This window comes from Lycorma delicatula, chromosome 4 (genome assembly GCF_047948215.1).
Source record: "Lycorma delicatula isolate Av1 chromosome 4, ASM4794821v1, whole genome shotgun sequence".
Lineage (NCBI taxonomy): Eukaryota > Metazoa > Arthropoda > Insecta > Hemiptera > Fulgoridae > Lycorma > Lycorma delicatula.
The window spans coordinates 2,574,425-2,598,363 of record NC_134458.1 but is presented as its reverse complement, the minus strand read 5'-3'; positions in this window follow the sequence as shown (position 1 = coordinate 2,598,363).

Here is a 23,939-nt window from a genome sequence, read left to right as displayed (position 1 = left end):
AAGATATAAATGGGTTAATTTAACGAAAGAGTTGGGACTAGAGAGAGAATCTTGTAAAGCTGCATGAAACCAGTCAAATGATTGAATTCATATTATTCAAGTAGGCAAGTTTTAGAATATTTAAAACAAATTGTTACAGGCTAAAGATATAAAAGGGTTACTTAAATGAAAGAGTTGGGACTAGAAAGATAATATTGTAAAGGTGCATGAAACCTGTCAAATGACTGAATTCATATTATTCCAGTAGGCAAGTTTTAGAATATTTAAAACAAATTGTTACAGGCTAAAGATATAAAAGGGTTACTTAAATGAAAGAGATGGGACTAGAAAGAGAATATTGTAAAGCTGCACGTATCCAGTCAAATGAATGAATTCATATTATTCAAGGAGGCAAGTTTTAGAATATTTAAAACAAATTGTTACAGGCTAATGATATAAATGGGTTAATTAAATGAAAGAGTTGGGACTAGAAAGAGAATCTTGTAAAGCTGCATGAAACCAGTCAAATGACTGAATTCATATTATTCAAGTAGGCAAGTTTTAGAATATTTAAAACAAATTGTTACAGGCTAAAGATATAAATGGGTTAATTAAATGAAAGAGTTGGGACTAGAAAGAGAATCTTGTAAAGCTGCATGAAACCAGTCAAATGATTGAATTCATATTATTCAAGTAGGCAAGTTTTAGAATATTTAAAACAAATTGTTACAGGCTAAAGATATAAATGGGTTAATTAAATGAAAGAGTTGGGACTAGAAAGAGAATCTTGTAAAACTGCATGAAACCAGTCAAATGATTAAATTCATATTATTCAAGTAGGCAAGGTTTAGAATATTTAAAACAAATTGTTACAGGCTAAAGATATAAATGGGTTAATTAAATGAAAGAACTGGCATTAGTATGAGAATCTTGTAACGCTGCATGAAACCAGTCAAATGACTGAATTCATATTATTCAAGTAGGCAAGTTTTAGAATATTTAAAACAAATTGTTACAGGCTAAAGATATAAAAGGGTTAATTAAATGAAAGAGTTGGGACTAAAAAGAGAATCTTGTAAAGCAGCATGAAACGAGTCAAATTTTTTAATTCATATTATTCAAGTAGGCAAGTTTTAGAATATTTACAACAAATTGTTACAGGCTGAAGATATAAATGGGTTAATGTAATGAAAGAGTTGGGACTAGAAAGAGAATCTTGTAAAGCTGCATGAAACCATTCAAATGATTGAATTCATATTATTCAAGTAGGCAAGGTTTAGAATATTTAAAACAAATTGTTACAGGCTAAAGATATAAATGGGTTAATTAAATGAAAGAACTGGCATTAGTATGAGAATCTTGTAACGCTGCATGAAACCACTCAAATGACTGAATTCATATTATTCAAGTAGGCAAGTTTTAGAATATTTAAAACAAATTGTTACAGGCTAAAGATATAAAAGGGTTAATTAAATGAAAGAGTTGGGACTAAAAAGAGAATCTTGTAAAGCAGCATGAAACGAGTCAAATTTTTGAATTCATATTATTCAAGTAGGCAAGTTTTAGAATATTTAAAACAAATTGTTACAGGCTAAAGATATAAATTGGTTAATTAAATGAAACAGTTGGGACTAGAAAGAGAATCTTGTAAAGGTGCATGAAACCAGTCAAATGACTGAATTAATATTATTCAAGTAGGCAAGTTTTAGAATATTTAAAACAAATTGTTACAGGCTAAAGATATAAATGGGTTAATTTAATGAAAGAGTTGGGACTAGAAAAAGAATCTTGTAAAGCTGCATGAAACCAGTCAAATGATTGAATTCATATTATTCAAGTAGGCAAGTTTTAGAATATTTAAAACAAATTGTTACAGTCTAAAGATATAAAAGGGTTAATTAAATGAAAGAGTTGGGACAAGAAAGAGAATCTTGTAAAGCTGCACGAATCCAGTCAAATTTTTGAATTCATATTATTCAAGTACGCAAGTTTTAGAATATTTAAAACAAATTGTTACAGGCTAAAGATATAAATGGGTTAATTTAATAAAAGAGTTGGGACTAGAAAGAGAATCTTGTAAAGCTGCATGAAACCATTCAAATGATTGAATTCATATTATTCAAGTACGCAAGTTTTAGATTATTTAAAACAAATTGTTACAGGCTAAAGATATAAATTGGTTAATTTAATGAAAGAGTTGGGACTAGAAAGAGAATCTTGTAATGCTGCACGAATCCAGTCAAATGAATGAATTCATATTATTCAAGTAGGCAAGTATTAGACTATTTAAAACAAATTGTTACAGGCTACTGATATAAATGGGTTAATTAAATGAAAGAGTTGGGACTAGAAAGAGAATCTTGTAAAGCTGCATGAAACCAGTCAAATGATTGAATTCATATTATTCAAGTAGGCAAGTTTTAGAATATTTAAAACAAATTGTTACAGGCTAAAGATATAAATGGGTTAATTACATGAAAGAACTGGCATTAGTAAGAGAATCTTGTAACGCTGCATGAAACCAGTCAAATGAATGAATTCATATTATTCAAGTAGGAAAGTTTTAGAATATTTAAAACAAATTGTTACAGGCTAAAGATATAAATGGGTTAATTTAATGAAAGTGTTGGGACTAGAAAGAGAATCTTGTAAAGCTGCACGAATCCAGTCAAATGAATGAATTCATATTTTTCAAGTAGGCAAGTATTAGAATATTTAAAACAAATTGTTACAGGCTAAAGATATAAATGGGTTAATGTAATGAAAGAGTTGGGACTAGAAAGAGAATCTTGTAAAGCTGCATGAAACCAGTCAAATGATTGAATTCATATTATTCAAGTAGGCAAGTTTTAGAATATTTAATACAAATTGTTACAGGCTAAAGATATAAATGGGTTAATTAAATGAAAGAGTTGGGACTAGAAAGAGAATCCTGTAAAGGTGCATGAAACCAGTCAAATGAATGTATTCATATTATTCAAGTAGGCAAGTTTTAGAATATTTAAAACAAATTGTTACAGGCTAATGATATAAATGGGTTAATTAAATGAAAGAGTTGGGACTAGAAAGAGAATCTTGTAAAGCAGCATGAAACCAGTCAAATGACTGAATTCATATTATTCAAGTAGGCAAGTTTTAGAATATTTAAAACAAATTGTTACAGGCTAAAGATATAAATGGGTTAATTACATGAAAGAACTGGAATTAGTAAGAGAATCTCGTAAAGCTGCACGAATCCAGTCAAATGAATGAATTCATATTATTCAAGTAGGCAAGTTTTAGAATATTTAAAACAAATTGTTACAGGCTAAAGATATAAATGGGTTAATTTAACGAAAGAGTTGGGACTAGAAAGAGAATCTTGTAAAGCTGCATGAAACCAGTCAAATGATTGAATTCATATTATTCAAGTAGGCAAGTTTTAGAATATTTAAAACAAATTGTTACAGGCTAAAGATATAAAAGGGTTACTTAAATGAAAGAGTTGGGACTAGAAAGAGAATATTGTAAAGGTGCATGAAACCTGTCAAATGACTGAATTCATATTATTCCAGTAGGCAAGGTTTAGAATATTTAAAACAAATTGTTACAGGCTAAAGATATAAAAGGGTTACTTAAATGAAAGAGTTGGGACTAGAAAGAGAATCTTGTAAAGCTGCATGAAACCATTCAAATGATTGAATTCATATTATTCAAGTAGGCAAGGTTTAGAATATTTAAAACAAATTGTTACAGGCTAAAGATATAAATGGGTTAATTAAATGAAAGAACTGGCATTAGTAAGAGAATCTTGTAACGCTGCATGAAACCAGTCAAATGATTGAATAAATATTATTCAAGTAGGCAAGTTTTAGAATACTTAAAACAAATTGTTACAGGCTAATGATATAAATGGGTTAATTAAATGAAAGAGTTGGGACTAGAAAGAGAATCTTGTAGAGGTGCATGAAACCATTCAAATGATTGAATTCATATTTTTCAAGTAGGCAAGTTTTAGAATATTTAAAACAAATTGTTACAGGCTAAAGATATAAATGGGTTAATTAAATGAAAGAGTTGGGACTAGAAAGAGAATCTTGTAAAGCAGCATGAAACGAGTCAAATTTTTGAATTCATATTATTCAAGTAGGCAAGTTTTAGAATATTTAAAACAAATTGTTACAGGCTAAAGATATAAAAGGGTTAATTAAATGAAAGAGTTGGGACTAAAAAGAGAATCTTGTAACGCTGCATGAAACCAGTCAAATGATTGAATAAATATTATTCAAGTAGGCAAGTTTTAGAATACTTAAAACAAATTGTTACAGGCTAATGATATAAATGGGTTAATTAAATGAAAGAGTTGGGACTAGAAAGACAATCTTGTAAAGCTGCATGAAACCAGTCAAATGATTGAATTCATATTTTTCAAGTAGGCAAGTTTTAGAATATTTAAAACAAATTGTTACAGGCTAATGATATAAATGGGTTAATTAAATGAAAGAGTTGGGACTAGAAAGAGAATCTTGTAAAGCTGCATGAAACCAGTCAAATGATTGAATTCATATTATTCAAGTAGGCAAGTTTTAGAATATTTAAAACAAATTGTTACAGGCTAAAGATATAAATGGGTTAATTAAATGAAAGAGTTGGGACTGGAAAGAGAATCTTGTAAAGCAGCATGAAACGAGTCAAATTTTTGAATTCATATTATTCAAGTAGGCAAGTTTTAGGATATTTAAAACAAATTGTTACAGGCTAAAGATATAAATGGGTTAATGTAATGAAAGAGTTGGGACTAGAAAGAGAATCTTGTAAAGCTGCATGAAACCATTCAAATGATTGAATTCATATTATTCAAGTAGGCAAGGTTAGAATATTTAAAACAATTTGTTACAGGCTAAAGATATAAATGGGTTAATTAAATGAAAGAACTGGCATTAGTATGAGAATCTTGTAACGCTGCATGAAACCAGTCAAATGAATGAATTCATATTTTTTAAGTAGGCAAGTTTTAGAATATTTAAAACAAATTGTTACAGGCTAATGATATAAACGGGTTAATTAAATGAAAGAGTTGGGACTAGAAAGAGAATCTTGTAAAGCTGCATGAAACCAGTCAAATGATTGAATTCATATTATTCAAGTAGGCAAGTTTTAGAATATTTAAAACAAATTGTTACAGGCTAAAGATATAAATGGGTTAATTAAATGAAAGAGTTGGGACTAGAAAGAGAATCCTGTAAAGGTGCATGAAACCAGTCAAATGACTGAATTCATATTATTCAAGTAGGCAAGGTTTAGAATATTTAAAACAAATTGTTACAGGCTGAAGATATAAATGGGTTAATTTAATGAAAGAGTTGGGACTAGAAAGAGAATCTTGTAAAGCAGCATGAAACCAGTCAAATGACTGAATTCATATTATTCAAGTAGGCAAGTTTTAGAATATTTAAAACAAATTCTTACAGGCTAAAGATATAAATGGGTTAATGTAATGAAAGAGTTGGGACTAGAAAGAGAATCTTGTAAAGCTGCATGAAACCATTCAAATGATTGAATTCATATTATTCAAGTAGGCAAGGTTTAGAATATTTAAAACAAATTGTTACAGGCTAAAGATATAAATGGGTTAATTAAATGAAAGAACTGGCATTAGTAAGAGAATCTTGTAACGCTGCATGAAACCAGTCAAATGATTGAATAAATATTATTCAAGTAGGCAAGTTTTAGAATACTTAAAACAAATTGTTACAGGCTAATGATATAAATGGGTTAATTAAATGAAAGAGTTGGGACTAGAAAGAGAATCTTGTAGAGGTGCATGAAACCATTCAAATGATTGAATTCATATTTTTCAAGTAGGCAAGTTTTAGAATATTTAAAACAAATTGTTACAGGCTAATGATATAAATGGGTTAATTAAATGAAAGAGTTGGGACTAGAAAGAGAATCTTGTAAAGCTGCATGAAACCAGTCAAATGATTGAATTCATATTATTCAAGTAGGCAAGTTTTAGAATATTTAAAACAAATTGTTACAGGCTAAAGATATAAATGGGTTAATTAAATGAAAGAGTTGGGACTAGAAAGAGAATCTTGTAAAGCAGCATGAAACGAGTCAAATTTTTGAATTCATATTATTCAAGTAGGCAAGTTTTAGGATATTTAAAACAAATTGTTACAGGCTAAAGATATAAATGGGTTAATTAAATGAAAGAACTGGCATTAGTATGAGAATCTTGTAACGCTGCATGAAACCAGTCAAATGAATGAATTCATATTTTTCAAGTAGGCAAGTTTTAGAATATTTAAAACAAATTGTTACAGGCTAATGATATAAATGGGTTAATTAAATGAAAGAGTTGGGACTAGAAAGAGAATCTTGTAAAGCTGCATGAAACCAGTCAAATGATTGAATTCATATTATTCAAGTAGGCAAGTTTTAGAATATTTAAAACAAATTCTTACAGGCTATAGATATAAATGGGTTAATTAAATGAAAGAGTTGGGACTAGAAAGAGAATCCTGTAAAGGTGCATGAAACCAGTCAAATGACTGAATTCATATTATTCAAGTAGGCAAGTTTTAGAATATTTAAAACAAATTGTTACAGGCTGAAGATATAAATGGGTTAATTTAATGAAAGAGTTGGGACTAGAAAGAGAATCTTGTAAAGCTGCACGAATCCAGTCAAATGAATGTATTCAGATTATTCAAGTAGGCAAGTTTTAGAATATTTAAAACAAATTGTTACAGGCTAATGATATAAATGGGTTAATTAAATGAAAGAGTTGGGACTAGAAAGAGAATCTTGTAAAGCTGCATGAAACCAGTCAAATGACTGAATTCATATTATTCAAGTAGGCAAGTTTTAGAATATTTAAAACAAATTCTTACAGGCTAAAGATATAAATGGGTTAATGTAATGAAAGAGTTGGGACTAGAAAGAGAATCTTGTAAAGCTGCATGAAACCATTCAAATGATTGAATTCATATTATTCAAGTAGGCAAGGTTTAGAATATTTAAAACAAATTGTTACAGGACAAAGATATAAATGGGTTAATTAAATGAAAGAACTGGCATTAGTAAGAGAATCTTGTAACGCTGCATGAAACCAGTCAAATGATTGAATTCATATTATTCAAGTAGGCAAGTTTTAGAATACTTAAAACAAATTGTTACAGGCTAATGATATAAATGGGTTAATTAAATGAAAGAGTTGGGACTAGAAAGAGAATCTTGTAGAGGTGCATGGAACCAGTCAAATGACTGAATTCATATTATTCAAGTAGGCAAGTTTTAGAATATTTAAAACAAATTGTTACAGGCAAAAGATATAAATGGGTTAATTACATGAAAGAACTGGCATTAGTAAGAGAATCTTGTAAAGCTGCATGAAACCAGTCAAATGACTGAATTCATATTATTCAAGTAGGCAAGTTTTAGAATATTTAAAACAAATTCTTACAGGCTAAAGATATAAATGGGTTAATGTAATGAAAGAGTTGGGACTAGAAAGAGAATCTTGTAAAGCTGCACGAATCCAGTCAAATGAATGAATTCATATTTTTCAAGTAGGCAAGTTTTAGAATATTTAAAACAAATTGTTACAGGCTAATGATATAAATGGGTTAATTAAATGAAAGAGTTGGGACTAGAAAGAGAATCTTGTAAAGCTGCATGAAACCAGTCAAATGATTGAATTCATATTATTCAAGTAGGCAAGTTTTAGAATATTTAAAACAAATTGTTACAGGCTAAAGATATAAATGGGTTAATTAAATGAAAGAGTTGGGACTAGAAAGAGAATCTTGTAAAACTGCATGAAACCAGTCAAATGACTGAATTCATATTATTCAAGTAGGCAAGTTTTAGAATATTTAAAACAAATTGTTACAGGCTAAATTTATAAATGGGTTAATTTAATGAACGAGTTGGGACTAGAAAGAGAATCTTGTAAAGCTGCATGAAACCAGTCAAATGATTGAATTCATATTATTCAATTAGGCAAGTTTTAGAATATTTAAAACAAATTGTTACAGGCTAAAGATATAAAAGGGTTAATTAAATAAAAGAGTTGGGACTAGAAAGAGAATCTTGTAAAGCAGCATGAAACCAGTCAAATGATTGAATTCATATTATTCAAGTAGGCATGGTTTAGAATATTTAAAACAAATTGTTACAGGCTAAAGATATAAATGGGTTAATTTAATGAAAGAACTGGCATTAGTAAGAGAATCTCGTAAAGCTGCACGAATCCAGTCAAATGAATGAATTCATATTATTCAAGTAGGCAAGTTTTAGAATATTTAAAACAAATTGTTACAGGCTAAAGATATAAATGGGTTAATTTAACGAAAGAGTTGGGACTAGAGAGAGAATCTTGTAAAGCTGCATGAAACCAGTCAAATGATTGAATTCATATTATTCAAGTAGGCAAGTTTTAGAATATTTAAAACAAATTGTTACAGGCTAAAGATATAAAAGGGTTACTTAAATGAAAGAGTTGGGACTAGAAAGATAATATTGTAAAGGTGCATGAAACCTGTCAAATGACTGAATTCATATTATTCCAGTAGGCAAGTTTTAGAATATTTAAAACAAATTGTTACAGGCTAAAGATATAAAAGGGTTACTTAAATGAAAGAGATGGGACTAGAAAGAGAATATTGTAAAGCTGCACGTATCCAGTCAAATGAATGAATTCATATTATTCAAGGAGGCAAGTTTTAGAATATTTAAAACAAATTGTTACAGGCTAATGATATAAATGGGTTAATTAAATGAAAGAGTTGGGACTAGAAAGAGAATCTTGTAAAGCTGCATGAAACCAGTCAAATGACTGAATTCATATTATTCAAGTAGGCAAGTTTTAGAATATTTAAAACAAATTGTTACAGGCTAAAGATATAAATGGGTTAATTAAATGAAAGAGTTGGGACTAGAAAGAGAATCTTGTAAAGCTGCATGAAACCAGTCAAATGATTGAATTCATATTATTCAAGTAGGCAAGTTTTAGAATATTTAAAACAAATTGTTACAGGCTAAAGATATAAATGGGTTAATTAAATGAAAGAGTTGGGACTAGAAAGAGAATCTTGTAAAACTGCATGAAACCAGTCAAATGATTAAATTCATATTATTCAAGTAGGCAAGGTTTAGAATATTTAAAACAAATTGTTACAGGCTAAAGATATAAATGGGTTAATTAAATGAAAGAACTGGCATTAGTATGAGAATCTTGTAACGCTGCATGAAACCAGTCAAATGACTGAATTCATATTATTCAAGTAGGCAAGTTTTAGAATATTTAAAACAAATTGTTACAGGCTAAAGATATAAAAGGGTTAATTAAATGAAAGAGTTGGGACTAAAAAGAGAATCTTGTAAAGCAGCATGAAACGAGTCAAATTTTTTAATTCATATTATTCAAGTAGGCAAGTTTTAGAATATTTACAACAAATTGTTACAGGCTGAAGATATAAATGGGTTAATGTAATGAAAGAGTTGGGACTAGAAAGAGAATCTTGTAAAGCTGCATGAAACCATTCAAATGATTGAATTCATATTATTCAAGTAGGCAAGGTTTAGAATATTTAAAACAAATTGTTACAGGCTAAAGATATAAATGGGTTAATTAAATGAAAGAACTGGCATTAGTATGAGAATCTTGTAACGCTGCATGAAACCACTCAAATGACTGAATTCATATTATTCAAGTAGGCAAGTTTTAGAATATTTAAAACAAATTGTTACAGGCTAAAGATATAAAAGGGTTAATTAAATGAAAGAGTTGGGACTAAAAAGAGAATCTTGTAAAGCAGCATGAAACGAGTCAAATTTTTGAATTCATATTATTCAAGTAGGCAAGTTTTAGAATATTTAAAACAAATTGTTACAGGCTAAAGATATAAATTGGTTAATTAAATGAAACAGTTGGGACTAGAAAGAGAATCTTGTAAAGGTGCATGAAACCAGTCAAATGACTGAATTAATATTATTCAAGTAGGCAAGTTTTAGAATATTTAAAACAAATTGTTACAGGCTAAAGATATAAATGGGTTAATTTAATGAAAGAGTTGGGACTAGAAAAAGAATCTTGTAAAGCTGCATGAAACCAGTCAAATGATTGAATTCATATTATTCAAGTAGGCAAGTTTTAGAATATTTAAAACAAATTGTTACAGTCTAAAGATATAAAAGGGTTAATTAAATGAAAGAGTTGGGACAAGAAAGAGAATCTTGTAAAGCTGCACGAATCCAGTCAAATTTTTGAATTCATATTATTCAAGTACGCAAGTTTTAGAATATTTAAAACAAATTGTTACAGGCTAAAGATATAAATGGGTTAATTTAATAAAAGAGTTGGGACTAGAAAGAGAATCTTGTAAAGCTGCATGAAACCATTCAAATGATTGAATTCATATTATTCAAGTACGCAAGTTTTAGATTATTTAAAACAAATTGTTACAGGCTAAAGATATAAATTGGTTAATTTAATGAAAGAGTTGGGACTAGAAAGAGAATCTTGTAAAGCTGCACGAATCCAGTCAAATGAATGAATTCATATTATTCAAGTAGGCAAGTATTAGACTATTTAAAACAAATTGTTACAGGCTACTGATATAAATGGGTTAATTAAATGAAAGAGTTGGGACTAGAAAGAGAATCTTGTAAAGCTGCATGAAACCAGTCAAATGATTGAATTCATATTATTCAAGTAGGCAAGTTTTAGAATATTTAAAACAAATTGTTACAGGCTAAAGATATAAATGGGTTAATTACATGAAAGAACTGGCATTAGTAAGAGAATCTTGTAACGCTGCATGAAACCAGTCAAATGAATGAATTCATATTATTCAAGTAGGAAAGTTTTAGAATATTTAAAACAAATTGTTACAGGCTAAAGATATAAATGGGTTAATTTAATGAAAGTGTTGGGACTAGAAAGAGAATCTTGTAAAGCTGCACGAATCCAGTCAAATGAATGAATTCATATTTTTCAAGTAGGCAAGTATTAGAATATTTAAAACAAATTGTTACAGGCTAAAGATATAAATGGGTTAATGTAATGAAAGAGTTGGGACTAGAAAGAGAATCTTGTAAAGCTGCATGAAACCAGTCAAATGATTGAATTCATATTATTCAAGTAGGCAAGTTTTAGAATATTTAATACAAATTGTTACAGGCTAAAGATATAAATGGGTTAATTAAATGAAAGAGTTGGGACTAGAAAGAGAATCCTGTAAAGGTGCATGAAACCAGTCAAATGAATGTATTCATATTATTCAAGTAGGCAAGTTTTAGAATATTTAAAACAAATTGTTACAGGCTAATGATATAAATGGGTTAATTAAATGAAAGAGTTGGGACTAGAAAGAGAATCTTGTAAAGCAGCATGAAACCAGTCAAATGACTGAATTCATATTATTCAAGTAGGCAAGTTTTAGAATATTTAAAACAAATTGTTACAGGCTAAAGATATAAATGGGTTAATTACATGAAAGAACTGGAATTAGTAAGAGAATCTCGTAAAGCTGCACGAATCCAGTCAAATGAATGAATTCATATTATTCAAGTAGGCAAGTTTTAGAATATTTAAAACAAATTGTTACAGGCTAAAGATATAAATGGGTTAATTTAACGAAAGAGTTGGGACTAGAAAGAGAATCTTGTAAAGCTGCATGAAACCAGTCAAATGATTGAATTCATATTATTCAAGTAGGCAAGTTTTAGAATATTTAAAACAAATTGTTACAGGCTAAAGATATAAAAGGGTTACTTAAATGAAAGAGTTGGGACTAGAAAGAGAATATTGTAAAGGTGCATGAAACCTGTCAAATGACTGAATTCATATTATTCCAGTAGGCAAGGTTTAGAATATTTAAAACAAATTGTTACAGGCTAAAGATATAAAAGGGTTACTTAAATGAAAGAGTTGGGACTAGAAAGAGAATCTTGTAAAGCTGCATGAAACCATTCAAATGATTGAATTCATATTATTCAAGTAGGCAAGGTTTAGAATATTTAAAACAAATTGTTACAGGCTAAAGATATAAATGGGTTAATTAAATGAAAGAACTGGCATTAGTAAGAGAATCTTGTAACGCTGCATGAAACCAGTCAAATGATTGAATAAATATTATTCAAGTAGGCAAGTTTTAGAATACTTAAAACAAATTGTTACAGGCTAATGATATAAATGGGTTAATTAAATGAAAGAGTTGGGACTAGAAAGAGAATCTTGTAGAGGTGCATGAAACCATTCAAATGATTGAATTCATATTTTTCAAGTAGGCAAGTTTTAGAATATTTAAAACAAATTGTTACAGGCTAAAGATATAAATGGGTTAATTAAATGAAAGAGTTGGGACTAGAAAGAGAATCTTGTAAAGCAGCATGAAACGAGTCAAATTTTTGAATTCATATTATTCAAGTAGGCAAGTTTTAGAATATTTAAAACAAATTGTTACAGGCTAAAGATATAAAAGGGTTAATTAAATGAAAGAGTTGGGACTAAAAAGAGAATCTTGTAACGCTGCATGAAACCAGTCAAATGATTGAATAAATATTATTCAAGTAGGCAAGTTTTAGAATACTTAAAACAAATTGTTACAGGCTAATGATATAAATGGGTTAATTAAATGAAAGAGTTGGGACTAGAAAGACAATCTTGTAAAGCTGCATGAAACCAGTCAAATGATTGAATTCATATTTTTCAAGTAGGCAAGTTTTAGAATATTTAAAACAAATTGTTACAGGCTAATGATATAAATGGGTTAATTAAATGAAAGAGTTGGGACTAGAAAGAGAATCTTGTAAAGCTGCATGAAACCAGTCAAATGATTGAATTCATATTATTCAAGTAGGCAAGTTTTAGAATATTTAAAACAAATTGTTACAGGCTAAAGATATAAATGGGTTAATTAAATGAAAGAGTTGGGACTAGAAAGAGAATCTTGTAAAGCAGCATGAAACGAGTCAAATTTTTGAATTCATATTATTCAAGTAGGCAAGTTTTAGGATATTTAAAACAAATTGTTACAGGCTAAAGATATAAATGGGTTAATGTAATGAAAGAGTTGGGACTAGAAAGAGAATCTTGTAAAGCTGCATGAAACCATTCAAATGATTGAATTCATATTATTCAAGTAGGCAAGGTTAGAATATTTAAAACAATTTGTTACAGGCTAAAGATATAAATGGGTTAATTAAATGAAAGAACTGGCATTAGTATGAGAATCTTGTAACGCTGCATGAAACCAGTCAAATGAATGAATTCATATTTTTTAAGTAGGCAAGTTTTAGAATATTTAAAACAAATTGTTACAGGCTAATGATATAAACGGGTTAATTAAATGAAAGAGTTGGGACTAGAAAGAGAATCTTGTAAAGCTGCATGAAACCAGTCAAATGATTGAATTCATATTATTCAAGTAGGCAAGTTTTAGAATATTTAAAACAAATTGTTACAGGCTAAAGATATAAATGGGTTAATTAAATGAAAGAGTTGGGACTAGAAAGAGAATCCTGTAAAGGTGCATGAAACCAGTCAAATGACTGAATTCATATTATTCAAGTAGGCAAGGTTTAGAATATTTAAAACAAATTGTTACAGGCTGAAGATATAAATGGGTTAATTTAATGAAAGAGTTGGGACTAGAAAGAGAATCTTGTAAAGCAGCATGAAACCAGTCAAATGACTGAATTCATATTATTCAAGTAGGCAAGTTTTAGAATATTTAAAACAAATTCTTACAGGCTAAAGATATAAATGGGTTAATGTAATGAAAGAGTTGGGACTAGAAAGAGAATCTTGTAAAGCTGCATGAAACCATTCAAATGATTGAATTCATATTATTCAAGTAGGCAAGGTTTAGAATATTTAAAACAAATTGTTACAGGCTAAAGATATAAATGGGTTAATTAAATGAAAGAACTGGCATTAGTAAGAGAATCTTGTAACGCTGCATGAAACCAGTCAAATGATTGAATAAATATTATTCAAGTAGGCAAGTTTTAGAATACTTAAAACAAATTGTTACAGGCTAATGATATAAATGGGTTAATTAAATGAAAGAGTTGGGACTAGAAAGAGAATCTTGTAGAGGTGCATGAAACCATTCAAATGATTGAATTCATATTTTTCAAGTAGGCAAGTTTTAGAATATTTAAAACAAATTGTTACAGGCTAATGATATAAATGGGTTAATTAAATGAAAGAGTTGGGACTAGAAAGAGAATCTTGTAAAGCTGCATGAAACCAGTCAAATGATTGAATTCATATTATTCAAGTAGGCAAGTTTTAGAATATTTAAAACAAATTGTTACAGGCTAAAGATATAAATGGGTTAATTAAATGAAAGAGTTGGGACTAGAAAGAGAATCTTGTAAAGCAGCATGAAACGAGTCAAATTTTTGAATTCATATTATTCAAGTAGGCAAGTTTTAGGATATTTAAAACAAATTGTTACAGGCTAAAGATATAAATGGGTTAATTAAATGAAAGAACTGGCATTAGTATGAGAATCTTGTAACGCTGCATGAAACCAGTCAAATGAATGAATTCATATTTTTCAAGTAGGCAAGTTTTAGAATATTTAAAACAAATTGTTACAGGCTAATGATATAAATGGGTTAATTAAATGAAAGAGTTGGGACTAGAAAGAGAATCTTGTAAAGCTGCATGAAACCAGTCAAATGATTGAATTCATATTATTCAAGTAGGCAAGTTTTAGAATATTTAAAACAAATTCTTACAGGCTATAGATATAAATGGGTTAATTAAATGAAAGAGTTGGGACTAGAAAGAGAATCCTGTAAAGGTGCATGAAACCAGTCAAATGACTGAATTCATATTATTCAAGTAGGCAAGTTTTAGAATATTTAAAACAAATTGTTACAGGCTGAAGATATAAATGGGTTAATTTAATGAAAGAGTTGGGACTAGAAAGAGAATCTTGTAAAGCTGCACGAATCCAGTCAAATGAATGTATTCAGATTATTCAAGTAGGCAAGTTTTAGAATATTTAAAACAAATTGTTACAGGCTAATGATATAAATGGGTTAATTAAATGAAAGAGTTGGGACTAGAAAGAGAATCTTGTAAAGCTGCATGAAACCAGTCAAATGACTGAATTCATATTATTCAAGTAGGCAAGTTTTAGAATATTTAAAACAAATTCTTACAGGCTAAAGATATAAATGGGTTAATGTAATGAAAGAGTTGGGACTAGAAAGAGAATCTTGTAAAGCTGCATGAAACCATTCAAATGATTGAATTCATATTATTCAAGTAGGCAAGGTTTAGAATATTTAAAACAAATTGTTACAGGACAAAGATATAAATGGGTTAATTAAATGAAAGAACTGGCATTAGTAAGAGAATCTTGTAACGCTGCATGAAACCAGTCAAATGATTGAATTCATATTATTCAAGTAGGCAAGTTTTAGAATACTTAAAACAAATTGTTACAGGCTAATGATATAAATGGGTTAATTAAATGAAAGAGTTGGGACTAGAAAGAGAATCTTGTAGAGGTGCATGGAACCAGTCAAATGACTGAATTCATATTATTCAAGTAGGCAAGTTTTAGAATATTTAAAACAAATTGTTACAGGCTAAAGATATAAAAGGTTTAATTAAATGAAAGAGTTGGGACTAGAAAGAGAATATTTTAAAGGTGCATGAAACCTGTCAAATGACTGAATTCATATTATTCCAGTAGGCAAGTTTTAGAATATTTAAAACAAATTGTTACAGGCTAAAGATATAAAAGGGTTACTTAAATGAAAGAGTTGGGACTAGAAAGAGAATATTGTAAAGCTGCACGTATCCAGTCAAATGAATGAATTCATATTATTCAAGGAGGCAAGTTTTAGAATATTTAAAACAAATTGTTACAGGCTAAAGATATAAAAGGGTTAATTAAATAAAAGAGTTGGGACTAGAAAGAGAATCTTGTAAAGCAGCATGAAACCAGTCAAATGATTGAATTCATATTATTCAAGTAGGCATGGTTTAGAATATTTAAAACAAATTGTTACAGGCTAAAGATATAAATGGGTTAATTAAATGAAAGAGTTGGGACTAGAAAGAGAATCTTGTAAAGGTACATGAAACCAGTCAAATGACTGAATCCATATTATTCAAGCAGGCAAGTTTTAGAATATTTAAAACAAATTGTTACAGGCTAAAGATATAAAAGGGTTAATTAAATAAAAGAGTTGGGACTAGAAAGAGAATCTTGTAAAGCAACATGAAACCAGTCAAATGATTGAATTCATATTATTCAAGTAGGCATGGTTTAGAATATTTAAAACAAATTGTTACAGGCTAAAGATATAAATGGGTTAATTTAATGAAAGTGTTGGTACTAGAAAGAGAATCTTGTAAAGCAGCAAGAAACGAGTCAAATTTTTGAATTCATATTATTCAAGTAGGCAAGTTTTAGGATATTTAAAACAAATTGTTACAGGCTAAAGATATAAATGGGTTAATTAAATGAATGAACTGGCATTAGTATGAGAATCTTGTAACGCTGCATGAACCAGTCAAATGAATGAATTCATATTTTTCAAGTAGGCAAGTTTTAGAATATTTAAAACAAATTGTTACAGGCTAATGATATAAATGGGTTAATTAAATGAAAGAGTTGGGACTAGAAAGAGAATCTTGTAAAGCTGCATGAAACCAGTCAAATGATTGAATTCATATTATTCAAGTAGGCAAGTTTTAGAATATTTAAAACAAATTCTTACAGGCTAAAGATATAAATGGGTTAATTAAATGAAAGAGTTGGGACTAGAAAGAGAATCCTGTAAAGGTGCATGAAACCAGTCAAATGACTGAATTCATATTATTCAAGTAGGCAAGTTTTAGAATATTTAAAACAAATTGTTACAGGCTGAAGATATAAATGGGTTAATTTAATGAAAGAGTTTGGACTAGAAAGAGAATCTTGTAAAGCTGCACGAATCCAGTCAAATGAATGTATTCAGATTATTCAAGTAGGCAAGTTTTAGAATATTTAAAACAAATTGTTACAGGCTAATGATATAAATGGGTTAATTAAATTAAAGAGTTGGGACTAGAAAGAGAATCTTGTAAAGCTGCATGAAACCAGTCAAATGACTGAATTCATATTATTCAAGTAGGCAAGTTTTAGAATATTTAAAACAAATTCTTACAGGCTAAAGATATAAAAGGGTTAATTAAATGAAAGAGTTGGGACTAGAAAGAGAATATTGTAAAGCTGCACGTATCCAGTCAAATGAATGAATTCATATTATTCAAGGAGGCAAGTTTTAGAATATTTAAAACAAATTGTTACAGGCTAAAGATATAAAAGGGTTAATTAAATAAAAGAGTTGGGACTAGAAAGAGAATCTTGTAAAGCAGCATGAAATCAGTCAAATGATTGAATTCATATTATTCAAGTAGGCATGGTTTAGAATATTTAAAACAAATTGTTACAGGCTAAAGATATAAATGGGTTAATTAAATGAAAGAGTTGGGACTAGAAAGAGAATCTTGTAAAGGTACATGAAACCAGTCAAGAGACTGAATCCATATTATTCAAGTAGGCAAGTTTTAGAATATTTAAAACAAATTGTTACAGGCTAAAGATATAAAAGGGTTAATTAAATAAAAGAGTTGGGACTAGAAAGAGAATCTTGTAAAGCAGCATGAAACCAGTCAAATGATTGAATTCATATTATTCAAGTAGGCATGGTTTAGAATATTTAAAACAAATTGTTACAGGCTAAAGATATAAATGGGTTAATTTAATGAAAGTGTTGGGACTAGAAAGAGAATCTTGTAAAGCAGCATGAAACGAGTCAAATTTTTGAATTCATATTATTCAAGTAGGCAAGTTTTAGGATATTTAAAACAAATTGTTACAGGCTAAAGATATAAATGGGTTAATTAAATGAAAGAACTGGCATTAGTATGAGAATCTTGTAACGCTGCATGAACCAGTCAAATGAATGAATTCATATTTTTCAAGTAGGCAAGTTTTAGAATATTTAAAACAAATTGTTACAGGCTAATGATATAAATGGGTTAATTAAATGAAAGAGTTGGGACTAGAAAGAGAATCTTGTAAAGCTGCATGAAACCAGTCAAATGATTGAATTCATATTATTCAAGTAGGCAAGTTTTAGAATATTTAAAACAAATTCTTACAGGCTAAAGATATAAATGGGTTAATTAAATGAAAGAGTTGGGACTAGAAAGAGAATCCTGTAAAGGTGCATGAAACCAGTCAAATGACTGAATTCATATTATTCAAGTAGGCAAGTTTTAGAATATTTAAAACAAATTGTTACAGGCTGAAGATATAAATGGGTTAATTTAATGAAAGAGTTTGGACTAGAAAGAGAATCTTGTAAAGCTGCACGAATCCAGTCAAATGAATGTATTCAGATTATTCAAGTAGGCAAGTTTTAGAATATTTAAAACAAATTGTTACAGGCTAATGATATAAATGGGTTAATTAAATTAAAGAGTTGGGACTAGAAAGAGAATCTTGTAAAGCTGCATGAAACCAGTCAAATGACTGAATTCATATTATTCAAGTAGGCAAGTTTTAGAATATTTAAAACAAATTCTTACAGGCTAAAGATATAAATGGGTTAATGTAATGAAAGAGTTGGGACTAGAAAGAGAATCTTGTAAAGCTGCACGAATCCAGTCAAATGAATGAATTCATATTTTTCAAGTAGGCAAGTTTTAGAATATTTAAAACAAATTGTTACAGGCTAATGATATAAATGGGTTAATTAAATGAAAGAGTTGGGACTAGAAAGAGAATCTTGTAAAGCTGCATGAAACCAGTCAAATGATTGAATTCATATTATTCAAGTAGGCAAGTTTTAGAATATTTAAAACAAATTGTTACAGGCTAAAGATATAAATGGGTTAATTAAATGAAAGAGTTGGGACTAGAAAGAGAATCTTGTAAAACTGCATGAAACCAGTCAAATGACTGAATTCATATTATTCAAGTAGGCAAGTTTTAGAATATTTAAAACAAATTGTTACAGGCTAAATTTATAAATGGGTTAATTTAATGAACGAGTTGGGACTAGAAAGAGAATCTTGTAAAGCTGCATGAAACCAGTCAAATGATTGAATTCATATTATTCAAGTAGGCATGGTTTAGAATATTTAAAACAAATTGTTACAGGCTAAAGATATAAATGGGTTAATTTAATGAAAGAACTGGCATTAGTAAGAGAATCTCGTAAAGCTGCACGAATCCAGTCAAATGAATGAATTCATATTATTCAAGTAGGCAAGTTTTAGAATATTTAAAACAAATTGTTACAGGCTAAAGATATAAATGGGTTAATTTAACGAAAGAGTTGGGACTAGAGGGAGAATCTTGTAAAGCTGCATGAAACCAGTCAAATGATTGAATTCATATTATTCAAGTAGGCAAGTTTTAGAATATTTAAAACAAATTGTTACAGGCTAAAGATATAAAAGGGTTACTTAAATGAAAGAGTTGGGACTAGAAAGAGAATATTGTAAAGGTGCATGAAACCTGTCAAATGACTGAATTCATATTATTCCAGTAGGCAAGTTTTAGAATATTTAAAACAAATTGTTACAGGCTAAAGATATAAAAGGGTTACTTAAATGAAAGAGATGGGACTAGAATGAGAATATTGTAAAGCTGCACGTATCCAGTCAAATGAATGAATTCATATTATTCAAGGAGGCAAGTTTTAGAATATTTAAAACAAATTCTTACAGGCTAAAGATATAAATGGGTTAATTAAATGAAAGAACTGGCATTAGTAAGAGAATCTTGTAACGCTGCATGAAACCAGTCAAATGATTGAATTCATATTATTCAAGTAGGCAAGTTTTAGAATACTTAAAACAAATTGTTACAGGCTAAAGATATAAAAGGGTTAATTAAATGAAAGAGTTGGGACTAGAAAGAGAATATTGTAAAGGTGCATGAAACCTGTCAAATGACTGAATTCATATTATTCCAGTAGGCAAGTTTTAGAATATTTAAAACAAATTGTTACAGGCTAAAGATATAAAAGGGTTAATTAAATGAAAGAGTTGGGACTAGAAAGAGAATATTGTAAAGGTGCATGAAACCTGTCAAATGACTGAATTCATATTATTCCAGTAGGCAAGTTTTAGAATATTTAAAACAAATTGTTACAGGCTAAAGATATAAAAGGGTTACTTAAATGAAAGAGTTGGGACTAGAAAGAGAATATTGTAAAGCTGCACGTATCCAGTCAAATGAATGAATTCATATTATTCAAGGAGGCAAGTTTTAGAATATTTAAAACAAATTGTTACAGGCTAAAGATATAAAAGGGTTAATTAAATAAAAGAGTTGGGACTAGAAAGAGAATCTTGTAAAGCAGCATGAAATCAGTCAAATGATTGAATTCATATTATTCAAGTAGGCATGGTTTAGAATATTTAAAACAAATTGTTACAGGCTAAAGATATAAATGGGTTAATTAAATGAAAGAGTTGGGACTAGAAAGAGAATCTTGTAAAGGTACATGAAACCAGTCAAGAGACTGAATCCATATTATTCAAGTAGGCAAGTTTTAGAATATTTAAAACAAATTGTTACAGGCTAAAGATATAAAAGGGTTAATTAAATAAAAGAGTTGGGACTAGAAAGAGAATCTTGTAAAGCAGCATGAAACCAGTCAAATGATTGAATTCATATTATTCAAGTAGGCATGGTTTAGAATATTTAAAACAAATTGTTACAGGCTAAAGATATAAATGGGTTAATTTAATGAAAGTGTTGGGACTAGAAAGAGAATCTTGTAAAGCAGCATGAAACGAGTCAAATTTTTGAATTCATATTATTCAAGTAGGCAAGTTTTAGGATATTTAAAACAAATTGTTACAGGCTAAAGATATAAATGGGTTAATTAAATGAAAGAACTGGCATTAGTATGAGAATCTTGTAACGCTGCATGAACCAGTCAAATGAATGAATTCATATTTTTCAAGTAGGCAAGTTTTAGAATATTTAAAACAAATTGTTACAGGCTAATGATATAAATGGGTTAATTAAATGAAAGAGTTGGGACTAGAAAGAGAATCTTGTAAAGCTGCATGAAACCAGTCAAATGATTGAATTCATATTATTCAAGTAGGCAAGTTTTAGAATATTTAAAACAAATTCTTACAGGCTAAAGATATAAATGGGTTAATTAAATGAAAGAGTTGGGACTAGAAAGAGAATCCTGTAAAGGTGCATGAAACCAGTCAAATGACTGAATTCATATTATTCAAGTAGGCAAGTTTTAGAATATTTAAAACAAATTGTTACAGGCTGAAGATATAAATGGGTTAATTTAATGAAAGAGTTTGGACTAGAAAGAGAATCTTGTAAAGCTGCACGAATCCAGTCAAATGAATGTATTCAGATTATTCAAGTAGGCAAGTTTTAGAATATTTAAAACAAATTGTTACAGGCTAATGATATAAATGGGTTAATTAAATTAAAGAGTTGGGACTAGAAAGAGAATCTTGTAAAGCTGCATGAAACCAGTCAAATGACTGAATTCATATTATTCAAGTAGGCAAGTTTTAGAATATTTAAAACAAATTCTTACAGGCTAAAGATATAAATGGGTTAATGTAATGAAAGAGTTGGGACTAGAAAGAGAATCTTGTAAAGCTGCACGAATCCAGTCAAATGAATGAATTCATATTTTTCAAGTAGGCAAGTTTTAGAATATTTAAAACAAATTGTTACAGGCTAATGATATAAATGGGTTAATTAAATGAAAGAGTTGGGACTAGAAAGAGAATCTTGTAAAGCTGCATGAAACCAGTCAAATGATTGAATTCATATTATTCAAGTAGGCAAGTTTTAGAATATTTAAAACAAATTGTTACAGGCTAAAGATATAAATGGGTTAATTAAATGAAAGAGTTGGGACTAGAAAGAGAATCTTGTAAAACTGCATGAAACCAGTCAAATGACTGAATTCATATTATTCAAGTAGGCAAGTTTTAGAATATTTAAAACAAATTGTTACAGGCTAAATTTATAAATGGGTTAATTTAATGAACGAGTTGGGACTAGAAAGAGAAACTTGTAAAGCTGCATGAAACCAGTCAAATGATTGAATTCATATTATTCAATTAGGCAAGTTTTAGAATATTTAAAACAAATTGTTACAGGCTAAAGATATAAAAGGGTTAATTAAATAAAAGAGTTGGGACTAGAAAGAGAATCTTGTAAAGCAGCATGAAACCAGTCAAATGATTGAATTCATATTATTCAAGTAGGCATGGTTTAGAATATTTAAAACAAATTGTTACAGGCTAAAGATATAAATGGGTTAATTTAATGAAAGAACTGGCATTAGTAAGAGAATCTCGTAAAGCTGCACGAATCCAGTCAAATGAATGAATTCATATTATTCAAGTAGGCAAGTTTTAGAATATTTAAAACAAATTGTTACAGGCTAAAGATATAAATGGGTTAATTTAACGAAAGAGTTGGGACTAGAGGGAGAATCTTGTAAAGCTGCATGAAACCAGTCAAATGATTGAATTCATATTATTCAAGTAGGCAAGTTTTAGAATATTTAAAACAAATTGTTACAGGCTAAAGATATAAAAGGGTTACTTAAATGAAAGAGTTGGGACTAGAAAGAGAATATTGTAAAGGTGCATGAAACCTGTCAAATGACTGAATTCATATTATTCCAGTAGGCAAGTTTTAGAATATTTAAAACAAATTGTTACAGGCTAAAGATATAAAAGGGTTACTTAAATGAAAGAGATGGGACTAGAAAGAGAATATTGTAAAGCTGCACGTATCCAGTCAAATGAATGAATTCATATTATTCAAGGAGGCAAGTTTTAGAATATTTAAAACAAATTGTTACAGGCTAATGATATAAATGGGTTAATTAAATGAAAGAGTTGGGACTAGAAAGAGAATCTTGTAAAGCTGCATGAAACCAGTCAAATGACTGAATTCATATTATTCAAGTAGGCAAGTTTTAGAATATTTAAAACAAATTGTTACAGCCTAAAGATATAAATGGGTTAATTAAATGAAAGAGTTGGGACTAGAAAGAGAATCTTGTAAAGCTGCATGAAACCAGTCAAATGATTGAATTCATATTATTCAAGTAGGCAAATTTTAGAATATTTAAAACAAATTGTTACAGGCTAAAGATATAAATGGGTTAATTAAATGAAAGAGTTGGGACTAGAAAGAGAATCTTGTAAAACTGCATGAAACCAGTCAAATGATTAAATTCATATTATTCAAGTAGGCAAGGTTTAGAATATTTAAAACAAATTGTTACAGGCTAAAGATATAAATGGGTTAATTAAATGAAAGAACTGGCATTAGTATGAGAATCTTGTAAAGCTGCACGAATCCAGTCAAATGAATGAATTCATATTTTTCAAGTAGGCAAGTTTTAGAATATTTAAAACAAATTGTTACAGGCTAATGATATAAATGGGTTAATTAAATGAAAGAGTTGGGACTAGAAAGAGAATCTTGTAAAGCTGCATGAAACCAGTCAAATGATTGAATTCATATTATTCAAGTAGGCAAGTTTTAGAATATTTAAAACAAATTGTTACAGGCTAAAGATATAAATGGGTTAATTAAATGAAAGAGTTGGGACTAGAAAGAGAATCTCGTAAAACTGCATGAAACCAGTCAAATGACTGAATTCATATTATTCAAGTAGGCAAGTTTTAGAATATTTAAAACAAATTGTTACAGGCTAAATTTATAAATGGGTTAATTTAATGAACGAGTTGGGACTAGAAAGAGAATCTTGTAAAGCTGCATGAAACCAGTCAAATGATTGAATTCATATTATTCAATTAGGCAAGTTTTAGAATATTTAAAACAAATTGTTACAGGCTAAAGATATAAAAGGGTTAATTAAATAAAAGAGTTGGGACTAGAAAGAGAATCTTGTAAAGCAGC